Source organism: Hibiscus syriacus, unplaced genomic scaffold, assembly GCF_006381635.1.
Source record: "Hibiscus syriacus cultivar Baekdansim isolate YM2019G1 unplaced genomic scaffold, ASM638163v2 tig00112738_pilon, whole genome shotgun sequence".
Classification (NCBI taxonomy): Eukaryota; Viridiplantae; Streptophyta; class Magnoliopsida; order Malvales; family Malvaceae; genus Hibiscus; species Hibiscus syriacus.
Window position 1 is genome coordinate 2,171,089 of NW_024063392.1, and position 25,812 is coordinate 2,196,900.

Consider the following 25,812-nt stretch of genomic DNA (forward strand, 5'->3'; position numbering starts at 1 on the left):
TAAAAAGGGACTATAGTGGAATGGTCACTGATATAGTTTACCTATAAAAAATTGAAAAGTTGTTTTACAAAATCAATGGAATACTAATGTAAAAATCAAACAAAGAAATGGTATTTTTGGTTTTCATTATAAATTCAACAATAACAATTAAAGAGTGAACTCGTCATATATACCATAAAAAAATTACACAAAATAAACTAATATAGATTTTTGGGTGGCTTTTTTGTGCACGGTATCATGTCTATCTTGCGCATGTATAGCTTTTTCTTCTTTGTTAGTTTTGCATGATTTTTCTAAGGGTAAAGTATAGTAATGGTCATTGAACTTTTTTAAAATTTTTATTTAGGTCCCTCAGCTTTTAAAACTTGCAATACAGTCCCCCAACATTTAGTCCGTTTGCAATATGGTCTCCCAATAGTTACATTGAGGACCATACTGCAAACTGACTAAATGTTAAAGGACTGTATTACAAATTTTAAAAGATGGAGGACTTAAATAAAAGCTTTAAAAAAGTTCAGTGACCATTACTATACTTTACCCTAATTTTAATTAAATTTCGCACTTTTGTTATTTTGTCTTTACTGACGGGGGTTGCCTTTAATGGCACGAGGAAAGAGAGGGGGAACTCGTACAGCTTGCTTTGCTCCCTACGTCTTATAGGGTTTTATTCTTTCTTCTCATTTACTCTTTTTCATACACTCTTTTGCCTAACTTCTTTTTCTCTGTTTTTGAGATCCGTGTTGTTTTTTCCTCTTTAGCTTCTTTCCAAGCTTCCGTTTGTAAGAACTGGAAACAGTTACAGGTGCGTTTGAAGTACACGTTTCGAAGTTTTTGATAGGGAAACGGTGGCGGGTTAATGAACGTTGCTCTTGGTGAAGAATCAAACCTAGAAAGCTCTAGACTCGATGAAGAACAAAGGGGAAAGAATAAGGGAAGGTGGCGACATTCAAGTAGGGTTCTTAGGGTTTCTTTTAGATGCTGGAAACAAGGTGAAAAACAAGATTAGAACGAGATAAACAAAAGATAAAGAACTTAAAAATAAAAGTATGATAATCAAGAAATCAAAAGATCTCCCTTGTGAAGGTGGATGGCAAAGATGATGATGGTGATGATGGATTTGCAGAAAATAGATGGATAATGTCTTATCGAGCCCTTCTAGTCGCAATGAAAAGGCAAACACGATAATATGGCTCTAACCAACCCTCCTAGTCGCAATGAAAAGGCAAATTGGAGTGTGAAGTTTAATCTCCCTGACAAGAACTTGAAAGAACTTCAGGAGAAGAAGCTTCGAAGGCACAAGGCAATCAGCACTTGGAAAAATGAACTCTCGTTGTATTATTAATCAAAGAAATCTGATTTACAAAGTTGTATTATTAATCAAAGAAATCTGTTTTAACCCAACCTTAATTCCTAATAAAATGATAAATCTAATCCTATAAGATAATCCTTCATCCTATATTAAATTATATTACAAATAATCAATATAAATATTAAAAATTCGTAATATTTACAAAATTACGTATTAATCCCGTATAGGATTTCCTGCATGCACCGTCTTCAGTAAAATGGTCATATCTTGAGTTTCCGATATCGGATTGATGTGATTCAAGAACCGTTAGAAATATAAGAGATAGAAGGTCGTATCTCCAGAAGACATCTTGACAAAATAAGATCAGGATCCTATTCAAAAAGTCGTCGCAAGTCTGCTTCTGTTCTGATCTTCTTTTCCAATGCTTGGACGTGTGGATCATTTGGAAGAGTTATTACTTCTTCCTTTGATGTGAGCCTTATGATGCATGTATCATCCTCCCTTTCTTCAAAAAGATTCGACCTCGAATCAGGATCAATGTGATGTGTCTTTATGAGTTTTAGTCGAGGTTTCTTCTTTGTAGGATATGATTTCTTGTAGTCTTGAAATCCTCTTTTGCATACAAGTCTTGTAATATGATGTTTAGGTTGAAATTCAACATGGCGCCGACCACTGTTGGCTTTCTGTATGATTGCTTCAGATAATTTCCCCATGGTTTTATTCTTGTGTGGCAAGAATGAGTGTTTAAAAACCATGTCAACTGGTTTGTTAAAGTAATCCCTTAAGTCTCCTAAGTGTGGTTCATGAATTAAGAATTCTAGGGAGGAGATTTATGGATTGTAAAACCTTCGTAGTAGTGCATCGTCTACTGTGTTTTGCTTACCTCGGTTTATTACGTACTTAAAGGAGTTGTGTTTAGTATGGATGACAACTTCACGAGCCTTACCTTGTAAAAAGGAGAAGAAATACGTTACAATGTCATTAAAATGAGTAATAAAATACTTACCTTTGGACTCCCGTAAATCGTGACTCTTCATTGATATGGCATAGTGATTAGGGATTTCAGGTGGTAACTCGTCAGGAGGGTCACCTAACACTATTCGACAACTCTTGGCAATGGAAGATGGTGTGGGCCGGTCTCGTGTTACTTTTACTTTTTTATCATTTACATGGATTTCCTGTAACATCCCAAATCAGGGTCAGTGATTAAATTGCAAACTTTGAAAGTTTTGTGTTTAATTTAGAAATAAAATTAAAAGTCTCGGGATTTTAGTAAAGAATTTTAATATTGGATTAAATAGCAAAGATAGATGAACTAAAGGGGCAAAATGGTCTTTTCATGGGAAAGATTTTTATCTTCCCTTTTTGAGTATTATATAAACGTGGGAAATATGAGAGAGTTCCAGACTTCTCTTCTTCATTCTCTTCTTTTCCATCGTGAAGCCATAAGCAAAGGTAAGATCTCTTGTTAGTTGATATTTAGCTGAATTTAGGATTTGGTTATGATTATTGGATGATAATTAAGCTTAAGGAAAGCTTAAATCATCTTAAAAACAAAGGATGGTGGAATTAGGAGAGATTAAAGATTTTGAGTTTTTGAATGAAATCTTGAAATAAAGTTGATAAGTTGAATTTTAAGTTGAATTTGACTTGTCAATAGTTGAATTAAGAGATTTAGAGTGATAGAAAGGAATTTAGAACATGTTGAAATTTGAGAATAATTATTGAATTTCATTAAGAGGAGAAGATTTTGAGAATTAAGATGGGTTAAATGAGTACAAATGGGTTTAAGTATGTGTGTTTGAGTTTAGTATATGAAAAAGGTTGAAATATGAAGTGTTTAAGATGAAATAAAGTAAATTTCGTGCTGAAAATATGATTTCTGGGCTAGGGGAATCGGTACCCATTCAAAGGGAATCGATACCCCCTCAAACGAACCAAAAATTCCAGAATCTCATAGGGGAACCGATTCCCCCACAGGAGGGAACCGATTCCCCCTAAAGGAAAATTGTGAATATGGGTTTAATAAGTTCGTTTAAGTTGCTAGTATCCAATTACAAGGTGTAGGTATCTAATGATTGCCTCAAAATGTACATTTATGTAGATTCTACGCGTAAAGCAATTCTAGAACATTTGGCAAGTAAGATTGATCAAGGGAAAGAAAAGAGATTGGAATTGACTAGTTAGGCCAAGGTGAGTGCATACTAGTGATATGTAGTGTTTAATGGAAATAAGACTTGCGATGAGTCTATTTCCTAGAGTAATATGCATGAAGTCATAGACATGATTATGTGTTGGTTATAACTATATGTGATTATATGTATTACATTGATTGTATGTATGCATGACTAAAGATAATGATATGCTTTGTATATGTTATATGATTTATGTAAAACTTTATTATGTAATAATGGAAGAACATGGAATAAGTTATATGATAGAGTCATAAGAAATGAAATGAACATGAGAGAATAAGATAATCAAGTATAAGTCATATGATATGGTATAAGTGATTATGCGAGAAATGTTAGAAGACTCTACGAGAATAGTATGAATTCGAGGGCATAAATAAGGATACATAAGTTATATAGAGAATATTGATAAATTAAAGGAAACTATGGTTTATGTATTAAAGTGAAGAGCTACAAAGTTTTATTAAAGAGTATTGTGGAAGTCATGAGAAATTGAACTAAATAAAAAGATGGTTTATGTGAGTGAAAAGGGAATATGATATAAAATAAGTGGAAATTATTTATAGGATAGAATGATACTAATTGAACCTGTAATATAAACTTTATAAATGAGTACTTGGGTAAAATCAATATATGATACAATTATAGAATATTACTATACAAATTATATTAAAATAGTATATATGAGAATATGAGTAAGTTTATAGGTTATTGATAGGACATATAAGAGTATATAAATGTATGATAATATGAAAAAGTGAACTAAGTTTAATGATGTTGAACCCTATGAGTAAAAGTTATGTGATTATAAGTAACATGATTATATGATCACAAGATATGATACATGATATGAGATATATGAAAGAGAAAATATATGTTATATGAAATATTATATGACTATGTGATTATATGAAAATGTTCTACGCGTAAGTGAACCATGTGTTTATATGTATATGGGATATGTGATTTATATGACGATGAGCTATGTGAAAGAACTACATGACTATATGTATATGTGAATGTATGTTAACATAAATATTAATGCCCATGTTATGTGTCATGAGAGCTAGGGGTATAGTTGGCATGCCAAGAGTCGAGGGTCTATGTGGTCCTTCGGGACATATATGTATTCTTTGGAACATGTGTGAAGTCTGGTGAGACACAAACTTGATCCTTGGCATATGTATATGATTCCTAAGGAATGATATGTGGTCCTTCGGGACATATATGTATTCTTTGGAACATGTGTGAAGTCTGGTGAGACACATACTTGATCCCTATTATATGTATATGATTCTTAACGAATGATATGTGGTCCTTATGGACATTATTATATGGCACTATAGTGCAATTCTACGCGGCACTCCGGTGCAATTCTACGTGGCACTTCGGTGCAATTATACGAGCTGTGGAGATAGCATAGTGCACAACCTCTATAGACTCGCATATCTATAGTTCTCACATGTGTACATGGTCTTTGAAAAGAGAACATAATTTGATATAATGATATGTGTATTTCTCGTGACATGGCAGAAGTGCATATATGTCATGGTGATATGAGATGCTATGCGTTTATGTATTATATGATTATAGAAATTAGTAATGTATTGTGCCATATTAAAATATATATAACATGTTTATATTCATTATATGCTCATATGACGGAATTGAAGTAATGACAAGGGAATTAGTAAGGATAAACAGGTTGGTGATATGAGAACAATGTATGTGATTTATGTATATGATGTGTGATATGAATTGCATGATATGATATATGTGTGATAGGGGTTTTGGTATCTGTTACATAATATACATGAATATATATTGATGTATATGTAAATGAATTGTATAATTTGATAGCATAAAACAATCATGCATGATTAGTGGGTAAGAATTCCATTAGATGTGTTTTCTTTATGCCTCACTAAGTCATCGACTTAGCGTATGAGTGTTTCACCCGCAGGTTACCGAAAGTGAATATAGAAGCTGTGAGGAGGAATACATGTCAGCATCTCCCTTACAAGATTTCAGATCAGAAAATAGATGAGTTAAATGATTTTTGTTATTTTGAATATAGTTGGCATGTACTAATTGATTGAGTTAAATATGCTCTGATCGATTTTGGTTATTGTGGTCAAGTTATGTAACTAAACTGCTTTTACTTTAATGAAAGTTTTAAATTTTATTTGAATTTTGTCAAGAGTCAAAGTTTGAAAAGTCAATGTGACACCTCATACTCGTATCCGGGTCGGGTACGGGTTGGGGGTGTTACATTTAATGGTATCAGAGCTAAGGTTTAGCTGATTCTCGGCATAAACCGAAGTCCAAAGTGTCATAAAATATGTACATGCCAACATAGAGTGAAAATTTTCTGATCTGATTGTGTAAGGAGTATGTTGTCTTGCTAATAGAATAAGAATAGTTTAATACAGTAGAAATCCGATCGTGATAATTTCGAAGTAAGTGAAAGGTGATATTCCTGACTGTGATAGCTATTCACCTGCCCTGGCCAGGCAGGATGAAGAGCGGACACCTCAGGAAATGCCTAGTAAGATCAAAAGTTGATTTCAGAAAGCTGAAATCATATCTGAATAATGATAGAAAGTTTTCATTGTTTTGAATCGGAAACACGATATTGAGTAGTTTTGTTATTATGTGGATAAGATAGAATATGGTGAACAAGTGTCACTCTAAGATTGTTAAAAAGATCAAAGAATGTGGTGAGTATTTGTATAAGAATTCAAGAATAGATGCATCGGTGACAAGTGTATAAGAGATATGGAGATAAAGTTTATGAATTTAAGACAAAGGGATAATATTGTGTATAAGCAAGAGTGTGGCTATAATAAGGGTTTGCATTCTAGATGAAAAGAGTTAGCGTTGACTAACCAGATTATGTGATGGAAAATGTATGTGAATTATAAGATTTTGAGATATTGTCAGAACAGAAAAACCAAAGATGAGGTGGATCTGGATACAGTTGTATATTTGGATCATAATAAATGTGGATTTGATAAGTTAAGTAAACTATTGTTGAGATAATTCCGACTGGAATGAATGTATATGAATGGTTCGATGAAGGTTTATGCTTTAGATTGGAATAATTGGTGGTGACTAACAGAATTATGTGATGGTAAGTGTATCAAAGGTAAAGGATTAGAAGATGATGTCAGGGTAAATTAATTAAGTAGGGTGTGAATTGAGACACGATTATGTATTTTGATCACAGAAATGTAAGATAATAGAGGAAACAATAGAATAATATTGTATACGGATAAGAGTGTGGGCTGGATAAGTGAGTAAATTGCACTGATTGGATTTCAACTGAGAAGATGAATATGATTAGTCTGATTAGGTCTTATGCCCTAAATTGGAAAAGTTGTGAATGATTAATTGTAATAGTATGGATAATAAAGTTCTAAGATTTGAAGAAAATATAAAGTTAAGTTAATCAAGTATGATGTGGATTTGGATATGGTTTTGATCATATAAATATGATGTGGGCAAGGAAATAAGTATTGGTATGTTTAAAAAGGAGCTCTGAGGAAGAAAATACAAGTACAAGAGATGGTAAAGAAAGAGGTTCTGTATAAGTAAAGCGGATTATCAAAGTTATGAAGATGCGATGAAGATCAGTAATCAGGGATAAGTATAAACGATATGAAAAGAGTATGAGAGCCTGAAGAAAAGATGTGATCTATGTTATAAGGAAATTTTGATTTTGGAAGGAATGAAAGAATAAAGGGATAGGAAAAGACAAAGATGGAGGTTAAACGATCAAGTAAGACAAGAGGTATATTAAGATATAAGTTATAAGTTGATATTGAAATAATACAATTTTCAATTATTAGAAGAACGAGAATGGGTGATTATTCTTTGAACAAATACGTAAGGGTTATATGAAAAGATTGGGTGTATAATAATACTTACAAGGATTAAGAAATGAGCAAAAGCTTGATTTATGTGCAAAGCACATAGAAAATGATGAAAAAGATCAAATGATCCATAATAGTGAGGATTAAGGATTTGGGGTTGCTATCTATATAATAAATAATATTATATGGACTTATAAAGATGTAGACGTATATGAAGAATTGAGTATGGGAAAATGGTAGGTTGTAGCGGTGGCAGGAAATATTAAGGGAAGCAATATGAAAATATTAGAAGATGTGATATCATAAAGGCATGCAGTGAAAATTCGAGGACGAATTTTCTTTAAAGGAGGGAAGATTTGTAACATCCCAAATCAGGGTCAGTGATTAAATTGCAAACTTTGAAAGTTTTATGTTCAATTTAGAAATGAAATTAAAAGTCTTGGGATTTAAGTAAAGAATTTTAATATTGGATTAAATAACAAAGATAGATGAACTAAAGGGGCAAAATGGTCTTTTCATGGGAAAGATTTTTATCTTCCCTTTATGAGTATTATATAAATGTGGGAAATATGAGAGAGTTCCAGACTTCTCTTCTTCATTCTCTTCTTTTCCACCGTGAAGCCATAAACAAAGGTAAGATCTCTTGTTAGTTGATATTTAGCTGAATTTAGGATTTGGTTATGATTATTGGATGATAATTAAGCTTAAGGAAAGCTTAAATCATCTTAAAAACAAAGGATGGTGGAATTAGGAGAGATTAAAGATTTTGAGTTTTTGAATGAAATCTTGAAATAAAGTTGATAAGTTGAATTTTAAGTTGAATTTGACTTGTCAATAGTTGAATTAAGAGATTTGGAGTGATAGAAAGGAATTTAGAACATGTTGAAATTTGAGTATAATTATTGAATTTCATTAAGAGGAGAGGATTTTGAGAATTAAGATGGGTTAAATGAGTACAAATGGGTTTAAGTATGTGTGTTTGAGTTTAGTATATGAAAGAGGTTGAAATATGAAGTGTTTAAGATGAAATGAAGTAAATTTCGTGTTGAAAATATGATTTCTGGGCTAGGGGAATCGGTACCCATTCAAGGGGAATCGATACCCCCTCAAACGAACCAGAAATTCCAGAATCTCATAGGGGAACCGATTCCCCCACAGGAGGGAATCGATTCCCCCCTAAAGGAAAATTGTGAATATGGGTTTAATAAGTTCGTTTAAGTTGCTAGTATCCAATTACAAAGTGTAGGTATCTAATGATTGCCTCAAAATGTACATTTATGTAGATTCTGCGCGTAAAGCAATTCTGGAACATTTGGCAAGTAAGATCGATCAAGTGAAAGAAAAGAGATTGGAATTGACTAGTTACGCCAAGGTGAGTGCATACTAGTGACATGTAGTGTTTAATGGAAATAAGACTTGCGATGAGTCTATTTCCTAGAGTAATATGCATGAAGTCATAGACATGATTATGTGTTGGTTATAACTATATGTGATTATATGTATTACATTGATTGTATGAATGCATGACTAAAGATAATGATATGCTTTGTATATGTTATATGATTTATGTAAAACTTTATTATGTAATAATGGAAGAACATGGAATAAGTTATATGATAGAGTCATAAGAAATGAAATGAACATGAGAGAATAAGATAATCAAGTATAAGTCATATGATATGGTATAAGTGATTATGCGAGAAATGTTAGGAGACTCTAAGAGAATAGTATGAATTCGAGGGCATAAATAAGGATACATAAGTTATATAGAGAAGATTGATAAATTAAAGGAAACTATGGTTTATGTATTAAAGTGAAGAGCTACAAAGTTTTATTAAAGAGTATTGTGGAAGTCATGAGAAATTGAACTAAATAAATAGATGATTTATGTGAGTGAAAAGGGAAAATGATATAAAATAAGTGGAAATTATTTATAGGATAGAATGATACTAATTGAACCTGTAATATAAACTTTATAAAGGAGTACTTGGGTAAAATCATTATATGATACAATTATAGAATATTACTATACAAATTATATTAAAATAGTATATATGAGAATATGAGTAAGTTTATAGGTTATTGATAGGACATATAAGAGTATATAAATGTATGATAATATGAAAAAGTGAACTAAGTTTAATGATGTTGAACCCTATGAGTAGAAGTTATGTGATTATAAGTAACATGATTATATGATCACAAGATATGGTACATGATATGAGATATATGAAAGAGAAAATATATGTTATATGAAATATTATATGACTATGCGATTATATGAAAATGTTCTACGCGTAAGTGAACCATGTGTTTATATGTATATGGGATATGTGATTTATATGACGATGAGCTATGTGAAAGAACTACATGACTATGTGTATATGTGAATGTATATTAACATAAATATTAATGCCCATGTTATGTGTCATGAGAGCTAGGGGTATAGTTGGCATGCCAAGAGTCGAGGGTCTATGTGGTCCTTCGGGACATATATGTATTCTTTGGAACATGTGTGAAGTCTGGTGAGACACATACTTGATCCTTGGCATATGTATATGATTCTTAAGGAATGATATGTGGTCCTTCGGGACATATATGTATTCTTTGGAACATGTGTGAAGTCTGGTGAGACACATACTTGATCCCTAGTATATGTATATGATTCTTAAGGAATGATATGTGGTCCTTATGGACATTATTATGTGGCACTACGGTGCCATTCTACGCGGCACTCCGATGCAATTCTACGTGGTACTTCGGTGCAATTATACGAGCTGTGGTGACAGCATAGTGCACAACCTCTATAGACTCACATATCTATAGTTCTCACATGTGTACATGGGCTTTGAAAAGAGAACATAATTTGATATAATGATATGTGTATTTCTCGTGACATGGTAGAAGTGCATATATGTCATGGTGATATGAGATGCTATGCGTTTATGTATTATATGATTATAGAAATTAGTAATGTATTGTGGCATATTAAAATATATATAATATGTTTATATTCATTATATGCTCATATGACGGAATTGAAGTAATGACAAGGGAATTAGTAAGGATAAACAGGTTGGTGATATGAGAACAATGTATATGATATATGTATATGATGTGTGATATGAATTGCATGATATGATATATGTGTGATAGGGGTTTTGGTATCTGTTACATAATATACATGAATATATGTTGATGTATATGTAAATGAGTTGTATAATTTGATAGCATAAAACAGTCATGCATGATTAGTGGGTAAGAATTCCATTAGATGTGTTTTCTTTATGCCTCACTAAGTCATCGACTTAGCGTGTGAGTGTTTCACCCGCAGGTTACCGAAAGTGAATATAGAAGCTGTGAGGAGCAATACAGGTCAGCATCTCCCTTACAAGATTTAAGATCAGAAAATAGATGAGTTAAATGATTTTTTTATTTTGAATATAGTTGCCATGTACTAATTGATTGAGTTAAATATGCTCTGATCGATTTTGGTTATTGTGGTCAAATTATGTAACTAAACTGCTTTTACTTTAATGAAAGTTTTAAATTTTCTTTGAATTTTGTCAAGAGTCAAAGTTTGAAAAGTCAATGTGACACCTCAGACTCGTATCCGGGTCTGGTACGGGTTGGGGGTGTTACATTTCCTGTGCACGAACTATAAAGCCTGTGGAGTTGTTCAAATCATTTTTCGTCATTAAGATGGCGTCCGAACTAAGGCTTTCCTAGATGTAGCCTTTTCGTAACAATTCTAACTCTTTGGTTTCTTCGATATTGTATGTTTGACGAGGTATGATGGAACCTTGAATTAGATTGGTTTTGTGTTGCTTTCTTCATTTCGATGGTAATTCATTAGGTGAATCACCTAACACTTCTTGAAAATCCTGTAACAAAGATGAAAACACACTAGGCAAATCCTTGTTAATGTTAGAAATCGAAATTGATTCCCTAAAGTGAACAAGGATGGAAGGTTATTTGTAAAGAAGGTTCTCTCTCAATTCTTTTGTGCTCACACATTGATTTTGAGTTACTCTTTTCTTCTCACATTTAGGTTCACTCACCACCCATGAATCATTATTCTTTTGGCTTTTGTAACTAGTGACCTCTTTTGATTTTGCCTCTTTCTCATTTTTTTCTTTTTTTTTTTTTTGCTTTCCTTACCTCCTCACAAATTATCATTTTATCTTTAGGGGTTGGAAGTGTGTCATTCTTTACTGGTCATTCTTTCTCCTTGTCAGGTTTGTCATCTCTTGGCTTTTTTAGAGAAGATGGAGTTGAAGATGAGGAAGGATTTGAAGGATTACCTTCGTAAGAGGATGAAGTACCTTCGTATTGTTCTCTGAATCAGAATCTCCTTTAGATTTGTGCTTCAATTGTCATTGTTTTCTTTAGTGTATCTTCAAGGTTTTCGTACCCATGGAGGTCAAGAAGATCAGCGATGTTTGAGTTCAAGCCGAATATGAATCTTCACACGGTGACCTCTTCTTTTTCGTTTATGTTAGCCCTATTGAGTAAGGACTGCATCTCCTTGTAGTAGTCTTCAATTGAACTTCTACCTTGCCGAAGTCGGTGTAGTTGTAGTTTAACTTCTCGTGTATAATGTGTCGGTAGGAATCGATTCCTCATGGTTTGTTTGAGGTCGATCCAAGAAGTGATCGTTGGAATTTGGAAGTTATGGATCTTTTTCCTTGTTTGCATCCACCAAGTTCGAGCATATCCTTCGAATTGTATAGTGATAAGGGGAACTTGTTTAGCTTGGGGGTAGCAATGGTATGTGAACATGAGATCAACTTTTCCTTCCCAATCGATGTACCTGTCCGGATCGTTGTCTCCTTTGAAAGACGGGATCATGAACTTTGGTTTTGCAAAGAGTTCGGGTGCTTGGAAACGTGGTTGTTCTTGCCTGGGTACCAAAAGTTCAGCATTGTTTGTTCTTGGATTTGGGTTTGATAGATCTAGTTATGATTCTTGTCGTTCTCTCATGGTATTGGTAAGTTCATCAAATCTTTAAACTTGAGTCGTAAGTCGTGCAAGTGTGGCTAAGATAGCCGTAAGTGTCTTGTTGTTATTGTCGCCCATCCTGAAATCATAACACTCGAAAGAAAATTTTAAAGTAAAATAAAAATAAAAGAAAGAAAGTTAAACAAAGCAAGAAACCTCACAAGTCACTCCAAGAAAGTAACACAACGAGAGGCAAGTAAGCCGATCTTGTACTCTTTAAAACTCACTTTACCAAGTAGTCTTCCACAGGTCGTATCGGAGTTTGATTACTAGCAAAAGTGATAAGAAAACCTAAAAGCTCTAAGAGGCCAAACAAGGGTTAGACTCCAAGAGAACGAGAACACAAAGAAGGAAGAAGTATACAAACTCTTTAGTCCTACTAACACAAGAAATAAAATGTGTTAGATAATGCAAAAGAACAATAAAAGGAAAAACAAAATAACCTAAAGGAGTCAAAGAAAAAAAGAACCAACCCAGAAACCTGAAAAACACTGGATCAACTTGAGCAACGTTTTTGAGGGTGTTACCAATGTCCTAAAATTTTGGAAAAATTCTTGAATGTCTTTCGATGTGTCAAGAAACCACCTGTAAAATTTCAGAACCAAATACCTTCAGTAGTATCCAGTAGACTCTGTTGAACGACGAGTTCTCAAACAATCTACTTTTCTTGATCGCTTTGTTCGAAGGTTTTTTTTATCTCCAAAAATTCTGATTTTTTGTTTAAATTATCTTCAATATATGAAGTTCAAATATGGAAATTTTCACCACAAAATTCCTTATGTAGAATGTTCAATAAATTCGACAAGATCCTAAACCGAATCTGCCGAGGAAACTTGAAGGATGTATTTGAAGGTTCTAATGAACTCCGATTTGGGTGAATTTTGGACTGGAGATTTCTATTAGGATGAATATGATATCTGGAGGAAATCAGCCCTAAATACCTTCATTTTCAATTTTCTTTTGAAATTTTGGATTTTTTTGTTTTTTTTATTTTGTTTTTTTGCCTTTTTTGTTTTTTTTAAATAGAAAACTAATAAGAAGGATTTGAATCTAAATTAAAATTAAATAAAAAGAACCTAAAACAATGAATCTTCTGCGAACTAACTCCGTTAGGGTACCTTGACGGTTTTGTGTGCAAAAACAAGCAAGATTGCTTTCTTCTTTCCAAGAATTGGCCCAAATCTAATACTAATTGATAGGGAAGCGGTGGCGGGTTAATGAACGTTTCTCTTGGTGAAGAATCAAACCTAGAAAGCTCTAGACTCGATGAAGAACAAAGGGGAAAGAATAGGGGAAGGTGGCGGCATTCAAGTCGGGTTCTTAGGGTTTCTTTTAGATGCTGGAAACAAGGTGAAAAACAAGATTAGAACGAGATAAACAAAAGATAAAGAACTTAAAAATAAAAGTATGATAATCAAGAAATCAAAAGATCTCCCTTGTGAAGGTGGATGGCAAAGGTCGTATCGAGCACTCCTAGTCGCAATGAAAAGGTAAACACGATAATATGGCTCTAACCAACCCTCCTAGTCGCAATGAAAAAGCAAATTGGAGTGCGAAGATTAATCTCCCTCACAAGAACTTGAAAGAACTCCAGGAGAAGAAGCTTCGAAGGCACAAGGCAATCAACACTTGGAAAAACGAACTCTCGTTGTATTATTAATCAAAGAAATCCGATTTACAAAGTTGAATAAAGCCTCCTTTATATAGGGGCTGAGTTCTAAAGGTCCTAAATAACTAAAGAATAAAATAATAATAAACTAAACATGTCTTAACTCTAATTCCTAATAAAATAATAATAACTAAAAATATTGTTTTAACCCAACCTTAATTCCTAATAAAATAATAAATCTAATCCTATAAGATAATCCTTCATCCTATATTAAATTATATTACAAATAATCAATATAAATATTGAAAATTCGTAATATTTACAAAATTACGTATTAATCCCGCATAGGATTTCCTGCATGCACCATCTTCAGTAAAATGGACATATCTTGAGTTTTCGATATCGGATTGATGCGATTCAAAAACCATTGGAAAGATAAGAGATATAAGGTCGTATCTACAGAAGACAACTTGACAAAAAAATATCAGGATCCCATTCAAAAAGTTGTCTCAAGTTTGCTTCTGTTCTGATCTTCTTTTCCAATGCTTGGACGAGTAGATCATTTGGAAGAGTAGATCATTTGGAAGAGTTATTACTTCTTCCTTTGATGTGAGCCTTGTGATGCATGTACCAGTTGTTTTTGATCAAATATTGTATTTTGTGTTGATTTAAGTGGCAATAGTTCTGTAGATATACGTTTGTTAAGTTATACACGTACATTTATTTGATACACAATCCACAGTTTTTTGGAAAATCGACTGTAGAATATTTATGTGAAGAAGTTTGCTTCGAAAGTTTTGTGAAAGTGAAACGAATTTTATCCGATGTGTGTCAATGATTTTGTTTTGGTTGCATAGTTTTACAAGAATTTGATTAGTTAAGCAATATTCTATGGAAGGAAAATTTTAAAAATTGTAACAGATACTGTGACATTTTTGTATCATTTTTTATCTTCGTTGCTTATTACTTCTAACATGAGAAAGAACTTTTAGTGTGGTTAATTTGATTCAACAATCTTTGTAGTTGTTGATACATTGTTTTAACTTACAGTTATGGCTCTAACTATTGAGACTCCAACCAAGTCTTCTGCCAGTAACTCTCACTAACTCTTCACATGCTCCTTTGAATGAAAGGATTCTTTCATCGTTAACCCAGAGGGCTGTTGCTGCTCATCCATGGCATGATCTCGAGATCGGTATGCAATGTCAAAATCAGCTGTGTATTGGGTTATTCCTATTGGTTTTCCATAATTCGTAAATTAAATAATGTACTACTTTTGTTGTTTATAATTTCTTTTATAGGACCTGGAGCTCCAATTACTTTCAATTGCGTAAGTATATACGGCTTGAAATTTGAATGTTTCATAGTTCGTAATCATATCGTAAATTATGGAAAATGTAGGCATTTGATTGCCTTTAACATATTTCTTAGGGTAAAGTATAGTAATGGTCATTGTACTTTTCTAAAGCTTTCATTTAGGTCCCCCAACTTTTAAAACTTGTAATACAGTACCCTAACATTTAGTCTATTTGCAATATGGTCCCCCAACAGTTACGTTGGGAACCATATTGTAAACATACTAAATGTATTGTATTGCAAGTTTTAAAAGTTGAGGGATCTAAATGAAAGCTTTAGAAAAGTTCAGTGACCATTACTATACTTTACCATTTTTCTAATTTTGCTGTTCTTTTGGGATTGTGAGGCTTGTTTAAGTGTTTTTTTCTTTCTTCTAGTGTCTCTGCTCATAGTAGTTTTGGGTGTGGTTGGAGAATCAGAATCTTATGCCCTTGGAGATTTTTATTTGGTTGATTTTCCACCATTGTGGATTTGGAAGCTATGGAAGTTGGGAAATGATAAAGAATGGCGTGAAAGCTTCTGTTGATGAGTTATGTACGATTCCTAATTAGAAATCTTTATTTCTTGATTAGCCGTTGAGCTATTTCCCTCATGTGGAATTAAATGGTAAAATCTTAGTTAAACATCCTCAAGATGTGTTGATAGATGGTGGTAAGAAATGGGGAAATTCTTTAATTATGATTTTTTATGGTATATCACCGTTCTTATTGTGTTTCAAAGGACTGTTGATCAGTTATAGGGTAGGGAGGGTTATGTTGAAATAAGATTTTTGGCCCCGAGTGTATATATCATCAACTTTTTATCTTTGTAAGTTCGTGGTTGGGTATTAGAGTCAGGTCCTTGGCATATTCAACAAAAATCAATTATGATGTGGAAATGGTCACCTAATTTACTATATGAGGTGTTTAATCTGGATACTACTCCACTTTGGTTTCGATTATGGCATGTCCATTTGGAACTCTTTTCAAAACAAGGTTTAAGTTATTTGGCAGGAAGTCATTGTATATGGATAAGGTGACTACTTTAAAACAAAAATTGGAGTATGCAAAAATTTATGTCTAGGTCGATGCTAAGTTTTCTCCTCCAAGCTCTATAAAGGTGGAGTTGGGAGAGATGAAAGTTATAGAGGTGTGGAATTGGATTGGTCTTCTTCATGGTGTAGTCATTGTTCTATCTTTGGTCACTCTGAAGATAAGTGTATTATGAAGGTTGTTTCTCCCATGGAAATGGTAAATGACAAATCACACAGTGTTTGTGTTGGTTTTGTGGTTGAGCATAATATTGAGGTTAGACAATATGTTAATGTTCTTGATAGCACTATTTTGATGAAGGCTAGGTGCGCAACATATACAGTTTTACAAAGTGCAGACCTTGTGTGTTATGATACTGTGATTGATAGTTCTAGGGTGGTTCTTGATGTAGGGGTAGGTCCTAGTGCTGTTGTGGTTGGTACTATGGTTGATGGTGTTGTTTTAGGGAATTTGGCGGTAAAGAGTTCTAATAAATTTGATTTATTGGTTGTTGTTGATGAAAACCAAGCAGTTAAGGGTAATTCTCCATGAAAAAATGATTGTTGCAAAGGGGGTGGCAGAGTTAATGGAGTAGTTGAAGCCTAAAGCTAAGGCTAAGGGTCAAAATAAGATGAAACATAGGAAATATGGTAAGTTAAATCAAGATTCTAAGGGTGGTTCTTTCCCCTTTTTATAACGAATGTGCTTTTTTGGAATGTTAGAGGGCTCAATGACCCCTCTAAGTAGAGAAGAGTTCTTAGATTAGTTAGATGTTTAGATGTGGAAGTGCTTTGTCTAATAGAAACTAGGATCCAAAAGAAAATATTGGTGTGATTGTTCAAGGTAGTTTTGATGGCTAGAGTTTACTTCATAATTACAGGAATACTTGGTCGATTTTGGGTTTTGTACAGAGGTGGTTGGACGATTGATGTGGTTAGTCAATCTGATCAAGTGATTCATTATTGGTTGAAAAAATGGGATAAATTATTTTTCTTCTTTTTTATCTATGGGAGTAATGATAAAGAAGGAAGAATGGGTATTTGAAGAGATTTAATCTTTTCTAAAGATAGTATTGGAGATTTTCCTTGGGCTATTGCTGGTGATTTTAACATCATTAATCACCCTAGTGAGAGTTTTGATTTTGATGGAAGCTAGGGTATTACTAGAGCGATGTATGAGCTTTTGGATTGTCAGAAAAGTATGGATGTAGTTAACCAATCTTTTTTAAGCTCTTTATTTACTTGGTGTAATTGAATGAAAGAGGTTGCTTTGTCTAGGAAGCTTGATACACTTTTTTTGAATCAAGCTTGGTCTAGTTCATTCCCTATTGCAGTAGTGGAGTTTTTTACCCTTGATTGTTATGATCATACCATCTGGTTGAAAAATCCCTTAAACAGTTATATAACACCTCAAATCTTGAGTTATGAGTTCGAGTTAACCCGGGATGACCTTATACAAATTTACTGGATTGTATGAAGCCTTATCCAAGTTTGAATGGACTTGGACTTGGTTAAAGCATAAATATTACGAAAAGGGGTGACTTTATTTTAAATTTGAAAGAATGAGGATTGAGGGAACAATGACACCATTTTTATTTTGAAAGGTGAAATCCCATTAATTGGGATGATATCACATCTGATTTATTCCTTCTCTTTTTTTCCACACTTCCTGGTCTTCTTTCTTATTCTCCATCTTATTCTTCTTCTCCAAAGAGCAATCAAAGTTTGGAGCTTTGAACTCTTACAAGTTCAATTTGTAAACACCAAGGTATGAGTTGTAATATATTCCTCACTTTCTTCTATTCAAGATTTTTAAATAAAGGTTTGGACAAGTGACCTAAGTGGGGGGTTTAGAGGGGGTTTAAGAAAACATGAAGTCCAAACCATTTTTTTATAGATTTAAACTCTAGGAAATGTTCCTAACCTTATCTTAAGCTCCTAAATGGGTTAATAACTCATTTCCTTCGTCATGATTAGTGAACGAGATTAGAGAAAGTTCTAAGACCAAGGGCAAGGAGAAATCGGTTCTTGGTTGAATAAGGACGTTTTTCCAACAACCTAGCACTAAGTTAACACATTTATAACTTGTCTATACCATATGTAGTTCATTAGATATGCTTATGATTTTTAAGCATGAAAGATAACTTCTTTTAACCTCTAATAACTCTCATAAGGCTTAAACTTTACTTAGTGAACATATGAGGGAGAATGGGTAAAGTCTCGAGATATCTTTATGCCTAAAATAGGGTATTATGGGCCTGAGTATCTGTACTAAAGGAATAATACCAATATTGTTCTTCAGATGGTTCAAAATAAGGTACTAAGGGGTCAAAAGTATTGATACCAATTCATAGGATATTGATCTTATCTTTAGGGTACAAGACCACTAACTTTTATGATTCCGAGGACGATGACCCCATCAATGTAGGCTAGTGGCATAGAGAGACTCTCCATACGTTGCGCCAATTACACCTCACTCTTAAAGGCAAGTTGGAATTCTTCACCGCCCTTTTGAATTGTGACGCGATAGATTAGTGAGAGACCTTACAAGCAAAAGTAGTTGAGAGAATATTGAGTAGGAGAGCGCAAGATACAAGCGATAAGGTAGGATAGAGTCGGAGGGTTCCAAAGTCAACTAGACCCTCTTAGTCATTAAATAAGAGAGCCAAGGGTTCTCATGGAGGTCATTGTTTATCTAGGGGCCTGGTTTAAAGTTTCGATTATTTGGGTAGATCCGTCCCTCATAGAAGACCCTTGTTGTCATCTTCTAGATTAGGTGTCAACAGGTCAGAGTGGACTCTATTCCACCTAATGTACCTCACTTATGATGGGAGACATCCCAGTGAGTTCCTTTGAGTGTCCGAAGGTTTCTTCATCTATGGTTTATTTGAGAAATTCATCAGGGATTATCCTAGGGCCTAGGGTGTAGCCCCCGCTTCGACATAGAGGTTAACTGCATCTGTTCAACGAGGTCGAGGGTCTTTGAGAGGTGGTGGGGTTACATCGGGGAAGTTTAATCGGGGTACTGTAAGGTTTGTAGTGGGTTTAGAGCTTAAAGTGGCTTCTCGTCAATATGTCGTTCGAGCTTAGGAGGATTTCAATGTGACAGATGTGATTTTAGGTACATTTACAGTATTTTCTATTCCTGTCACTACTTTAGTAGATTCGGGTTCCACCTATTCCTACATATGTTGTGACCTGGTCTGAGAAAGGAATATTCCAAATGAGGATTTAAATAGGGGTTTAGGTGTCTAGTCTCATGGGGTTAGATGTCCTTTTTGATAACATTCATTGTCGTTTCTCAGTATAAATTTAGGTTTAAACCATCTTAGTTGACTTAATGGAGTTTTCGTTTTGAGAGTTCAATGTGATTTTGGGCATGGATTAACTTTCAGAGCATGTTGCTAGTTTGAAGTACAAGGCGAGGCAACTCAAACTCAGGAAAGATAATGTCACTAAAATGGTAATTACTAGTGAGAAGTTCAGTTGGCCTACCAAGGTTGTTTATGTGGTAGTAGCTTAGAGATTAATTAGTCGAGGGTGCAAAGACTTCTTTGCTCACATTATGGACACTAGAGTTGCACTTTTAACACTAGAAGATATTTGCATGGTACAAGAGTTTTCTGATGTGTTTCCAAAAGATCTATCAAGGTTGTCACATGATCAAGAGGTTGAGTTTAGCATTGAAGTGTTACCATGCTCAGCACCAGTGTCCATTGCTCCCTACCGCATGGCACCGACAGAGCTAAAAGAGTTAAAGAATCAGATCCAAGAGTTTTTGGAGAAGGGTTTCATCCGACCAAGTGTTTCTCCTTGGGGAGTACTTGTCCTCTTTGTTAAGAAGAATGATGGATCTATGAGGTTGTATATTGACTATAGGCAATTGAATAAGTTGACCATCAAGAAACGCTACCCTCTTCCTAGGATATACGATCTCTTCGACCATCTTAAAGGGGTGTATATGTTCTCTAAGATATATTTGAGGTCAAGGTACTACCAGTTGAAAGTCAAGAATGTCGACATAGCCAAGACAACTTATAGAATAAGGTACGACCATTACGAGTTTCTTGTAATGTCGTTTAGACTCACCAATGCCCTTGTGGAATTTATGGACTTGATGAATCAAGTTTTTCACCCATACCTAGATCAATTTTTAGTGGTCTTCATAGATGACATCCTTATGTATTCTCGGTCATAGGAAGAATACACTTAGCATCTCTGTATCGTCATGTAGATGATTCGGGAGCTTTAGCTTTATGAAAAGTTTGGGAAGTGTTAATTTTGGTTAACGGAAGTTTCGTTCCTAGGTCATGTAGTAGCGATAGATGGTATTCGAAGTGGACCCCTAGAAGATTCAAGCAGTGTTAGAGTGGGAACCGCCTTAGAATATTTCTAAGGTATTTAGCTTATTGGGTCTTCCTAGGTACTACCGTCGTTTTGCCAAGGGGTTTTTGATGATAGTGACATCGTTAAATAAATTACTACAAAAAGGAGTTCCCTTCTTATGGGATGAAAAATACCTAAAGAGTTTAGATCGGTTAAAAATAATTCTCACCCAAGCTCCCGTTTTAACTCAACCAAAGTCAGGTAAGGAGTTCACTGTGTTTGTTGATGTGTCATTAAACAGGTTAAGATATTTCTTGATGATGTGTGAAGGGAATATAGTGGTTTATATGTCTCGTCATCTCAAACCGCATGAGCGTAACTACCCTACTCATGACATAAAACTTGCAGTAATGGTATTTGCGTTAAAGATCTGGATGCACTACTTGTTTGGGGGAAAGTGTCATATCTTTATGGATCACAATAAATTTAAGTACCTACTCACCCAAAAAGAGTTGAACTTGAGACAACGTAGATGGGTAGAACTACTAAAATACTATGACTTTGTGATTGACTACAAACCGGGTAAAGTAAACGTTGTTGCGGATGCCTTGAGCAGGAAATTAGTGTTGGAGTTATGAGCCTTATTAGCAGGTTTGAGTTTGACTGAGAAGAGAGATTTGTTAGTTGAGTTGCGAGTTGAGCTCGAGTTAGTGAGCGAAGTTAAGAAGTTACAGAGTTCTGACGATTGTTGAAGAGCTCGAGCAGAGCAAGTCCTCCGTGGTGAGACCCCATGTTATGAAATGCATGTGGGAAACATACTTTACTTTAGAGGTAGGTTGTGCGTACCCAAGAATGAATAGTTGCGTAACAAAATCCTTCATGAAGTGCATTGTAGCCCACTTTCAATTCACCCGAGTAGCAACAAGATTTACCAAGAGCTCCGCCCACTATATTGGTTGTCAGGAATGAAGAGAGAGATATCTGAATTTGTTGCTAAATGTTTAGTATGCCAACAAGTAAAGGTGGAACATCAAGTTCCCTCAGGGTTACTTCATTTGATTTATATACCATAGTGGAAGTGGGACATGGTGATTATGGACTTCATAACGGGGTTATCGATGACTAAGCAGAGATACGATGTAGTGTGGGTTATAGTTAACTGTTTAACCAAGATAGTCCATTTCCTTCCAATACAGATGAATTACACGTTAGAAAGGTTAGTGAAACTTTATATCCATAAAATTATGAGGTTGTATGGGGTTCTAATTTTGATCATTTCTAATAGAGACACTCTATTCACTTCTTGATTCTGGAAAGCTCTTCATGAGTCTTTAGGTACAAAGCTACATTTTAGCATCACCTTCCATCCTCAAACAAACGGACAATCTGAGTGCGTTATTCAGACCTTAGAGGACATGCTTAGATGCGCCATCATAAACCTTAAGGGAAGTTTAGAGGACCATTTTCTATTAGTGGAGTTCGCATATAACAACAGTTATCAGACAAACATCCAGATGGCTCCGTTCGAGATTCTATATGGATGCAAGTGTAAGACTCCGCTTTGTTGGACAAAGCTTATTGAAGAGAAGATCGTAGGCCTAGACCTAATCCGAGAAATTGAAGAGAATGTTTAATTAATTCAAATTCGATTGAGAAAAGCTTATGACAAACAAAGATCATATACTAACCTAAGGCGTAAGGATATAGAGTTTGTAGTTGGGGACAAGGTGTTCCTTAAAGTTTCCCCATGGAAGAAAGTGCTTCGATTTAGGCGTAAAAGAAAGTTAACTCTACGCTGCATTTGTCTTACGAGATTATAGAGAGAGTTGGACTAGGGGCCTATCGATTAGCCTTACCCCTAGAGCTAGAGCATACCCACAATGTGTTTCATATGTCTATACTTAGGAGGTATCAATACAATCCTTCATACGTCATACCCTTAGAATATATTGAAGTGAGTCAAGACATGACCTACGAAGAAGAGCCGATCAGGATCTTAGATAAGGATGTAAAATAACTAAGAAACAAGAATAAAATAACTAAGAAACCAGAGAATTCCTTTGGTGAAGGTTCTATGGAGGAACCACGTAGTCGAGGAAGCGACATAGAAAATCAATGAGGACATGCAGCTTCAGTACCCTCACCTCTTCTATCTAGGTAAATTTTAAGGACACAATTTCTATATAGGAGGGAGAGATGTAACACCCTGAATCTTGGGTTAGGAGTTCGAGTTAACCCAAGAGGACCTTATACAAATTTACTAACTTGTATGGAGCCTTAACCTAGTTTGAATGGACTTGTGCTTGGTTAAAGCCCAAATATTATGAAAAAGGGTTGACTTTAGTTTAAACTTGAAAGAAGAATGACAAAGGGAACAATTACTACAATTTTATTTAGAAAGGTTAAAATCCCATTAATTGGGATGATATCACGTCTGATTCCTTCATTCTCTTTTTCCCACACTTCCTTGTCTTTTTTCTCATTATTCATCATATTCTTCTTCTCCAAAGATCAATCAAAGATTGGATCTTTGAAGTCTTGGAAGTCTAATTTGTAAACGCCGAGAGTTGTAATATACTCCTCACTAGCTTTCATTCAAGCTTTTTAAATCAAGGTTTGGCCAAGTGATCCTAAATGGGGGTTTAGAGAGGGTTTAAGAAAACATAAATTCCAACACATGTTTGATAGATTTAAGCTCTAGGAAATGTTCCTAACATTATCTTAAGCTCCTAAATAGGTTAATAACTCGTTTTATTTATCATGATTAGTGAAAGAGATTGAAGAAAGTTCCAATACCAAGGGCAAGGAGAAATTGGTTCTTGGTTGAATAAGGACGTTTTTCCAGCAACATAGCACTAAGGTAACACATTTCTAACTTGTCTATACCACATGTAGCTCATTAGATGTGCATGGTTGGCTAGTTGAGTTCATGAAACATGTGTAAGCATTTTCATGGTGAATTCCATTTGTAATATTTTTAAGCATGAAAGATGACTTTTTTTAATCTTTAATAACTCTCAAAAGGCTTAAACATTTCTTAGTGGACATAGAAGGAAGAATGGGTAAGGTCTTGGGTATATTTTCATGCCTAAAACAAGGCATTCTAGGCATGAGTATTGGTGTTGGAAGAACAATACCAATATTGTTCTTTGGATGGTTTAAAACAAGGCATTTAAGGGGTCAAGAGTATTGATACTAGTTCATAGGGTGTCGATACTTGATGAGGGATATCGATACCAATTTTTAAAGTTTCAATTCCAATAAGCATTTTTGTATCGAAACTCAAGGTAGAATCAATACCATAGGAAGGGTATCATTACTCTAAATAAGGGTATCGATGCACACCTTATTTTCCCAAACATCAAACACAAAATTTTTATCGATATTAAGGGGAGTATTGATACTTCAACACGTTACCCTCATCATGATTTGGATAAAAAATCCATATAAGTTAAACTTTTGGGTAAAAGGGGTCTAGAGTCGTCCAAGCTTATGGAATAATACTACAAGAGACAACACCTTACATAATTGTAAACACAACTAGAAATGATATAAACTAGGATGACATAAAACTAGCCCTTGTTTGATGCTCGAGAAACGATCATGACACCTGAACTACTTTGGTATGTAAACATGGTTGGTTCGCTAGAGTTATCTGGATATGTCAACTAGTGCTAAGGCACTTCAACTGCCAATTGGGTGTAGATGTCCCATGAATCAAAGGAGTAAGTTAGTTGGGTATATGCTTCCGATGCAGAAAATTTCGGATCTCACCCTGATACCCAAGAGTATCCTACCTCAACACATACTGAATACTTCTTTATGCTCATACTTCTACTTATCAACATGTTCATAAAAATGAATGCATGTAGTATAATATAGGTATTAGTGTAACATTGTGGAATTTGTTTCTTTGAACAAGTCAGTAGAGGATCGATATATTCCCGATCAGCCCATTTTTAGAGTATATATTGAATCTGTTAGAGGGCATGTACTTTATGGACCTTGTATTAATTCAAGTCATAAGTTTGTTTAAACTTATTGTATTTTGGAGACTTAGCATTATGTATTTCCATGCATTTTGTAAACTAAATCCTTATTATGTTTTACTTTTTAACTGTCACAGATGGTTTTATTATGGTAAATTTCACATAGTTTTTAAGAAAACGTTTTGAGTCAGTCATTTCAATAGTCCGTGTAATACCTTGGTCCTTCGATCTTCGAGTCGGACCAGATTAGGGTGTTACAGGTTAAATAAGGAATGCTCTAGTAATATTTTCAATAGAGTAGTTGAGAAGCAACTTGAGCTCTTTAATGTTCAACAATTAGTGATGGTTAATCCCCCTGAGGAAGTAATTGTGCATGAGAAAAAGGTGGCTATAGAGTTTCTAAAGCATTAGTGATTTAAGCAGGGAAAAGAGAAGTTTCTAAAGCACAAAGCTAGGATCCAATATATTCAAGAGGGTGATTATAATTTTTCATTTTTCTCTCGTCAAGTTAATATTAGGAAGAAGTATAACACTATTCAAATACTCAAGGATTATAATTAGTTGATTTTTTCTATGGCTCGCTTGGTACCGCATATGATGAGGTGGAGTTGATTTCAGATGATTTGTCAAAGGAAATTTTAGGAGTGGAATTGAATGCTAATATGCATAACTCCCTAATTGCTCCTATTACTCAAAAGGAGATTAAAATGTGGTATTTACGATGAATACAATAAGGTGCCTGATTCGGATGGTTGTCTTGCTAAGTTTTTCCAGGCTGCTTGGAGGATTGTTAGGGGTGGTTTCTAAAGAGTAATGTAGTATTTTTCAAATGAATTATCTCCATGATTCTTTTAACTCCACTGTCACTACATTTGTGCCTAAAATTCCTACTTTGATCTGAGCTACTGACTTTAGGTCTATTCCGTATTTTTGTACAGTGTAAAAGTGCATCACTAAGATTATGATAAATAGATTGAATGAACGACTTCCATATATTTTTCTGCCAAATCAGAGTGTTTTTCGACTGGTTGGGATTTTGAGAAAAATGTTCTTCTTGTTCAGAAAACTGTAATGGGGTATAGGAAAAAAAAATTTGTCGCCTAGATGTGCCTTAAAGGTTTATTTAAGAAAAATCTTTTGACTATA

General features: G+C 34.3%; 1 long non-coding RNA gene across 2 annotated transcripts; it reads left to right on the top strand.

The window, feature by feature from the left end:
• Window positions 1-586: 586 nt before the first annotated feature.
• LOC120183025 lies at window positions 587-15,391 on the top strand. Of its 2 annotated transcripts, XR_005521906.1 has the most exons (4): window positions 587-661; window positions 759-802; window positions 15,037-15,181; window positions 15,288-15,391. It is a non-coding gene; the product is annotated as an uncharacterized LOC120183025 (long non-coding RNA). The 2 variants fall into 2 exon arrangements; XR_005521905.1 differs by having other exon boundaries at window positions 602-802.
• Window positions 15,392-25,812: the final 10,421 nt, after the last annotated feature.